Raw genomic sequence first — 1,151 nt, forward strand, 5'->3', positions numbered from 1 at the left:
TTGCAGCAACATCTTTTGTATTTGATCCATTGATGGATCCTCCTCTAACAACATTTTCTCGATAGCGTCAATTACTTCTAAAATAATTAAGAGAATTATGCAAAATTATATATTTAAAATTAATTATACGATTAAAAGATGTGTAATACTTACGCGACATGATGTCCAAATCCAGCCCAGCGTTGATAGCTATGAAGATGTAACATAGTGAAGTTGTACGTGCACTTGCAGATGTCACCAGAAGCAGGGACGGACGTATTATTAAATTACCAAATAAATAAAAAATAACAAATTATTTTAAAAATAATAATAAAATAAAATAATAAAACAAAATTATAAATTGAAATATAAGTAAAAAAATAAATAAATATATAAATATAATTATACAAGTATAATATACGAGGGAATGCGTTTGGGTTTTCAATTATTCAATGTTCTTCCAGGTATGCAATCTTAACGAATTATTTTCATTTAATTGTCAGTGGTTTCAGGTCTTACGACAGCAACTTCATATTTTATATCCGTATGCTGCGACAAGCGTCGTTCATTGCGTCGTGATGCGATGAACGACGCGCCGCATGACGCTCCAGTGGAAATGTACCATTAGGCTGGAACCAGACTACGCATTAAAAATTGAGATTGAAGGTTGAAAGATTGAAATTTGGTCAATCAAAATAATAGAAGCTAAAAATCTTTTATTCTCATTGGTCAAATTTCAATTTTCAATCTCAATTTTCAATGCGTAATCTGATTCTGGCCTTATACAGTCGGCCAGTGATTGAAGCATTTCAAGAACCGCAAAATTGAATAATAATTTATATGAAACTGTGTTGCATAAATTACTCTAATTTTGCCAAAAGTTAGTAATTCACGATCTATATGTACAAAAAATTGAATTTTTAGTACTATTCCTTCTACACTTTTTTTTACTTATTCTTTTTTTTACATTTGACAAGTTATATTTCCCGTAAAAACATAACGTCTTTTATAGAACTTGAATATTAATACTGGCTAATTAATCACTTATTTTCGGTATTAAAAATACTATTAACAATATATATATACAGGGTGTTTGGCGACTACCGCATTTTTTGTCATACGTGGGTAGAACAGCCTATACTGAATCAAAAAGTCCTGTACCATTTTGAGGT

The sequence above is a fragment of the Trachymyrmex cornetzi genome, unplaced genomic scaffold (genome assembly GCF_001594075.2).
Source record: "Trachymyrmex cornetzi isolate Tcor2-1 unplaced genomic scaffold, Tcor1.1 scaffold1505, whole genome shotgun sequence".
NCBI lineage: Eukaryota > Metazoa > Arthropoda > Insecta > Hymenoptera > Formicidae > Trachymyrmex > Trachymyrmex cornetzi.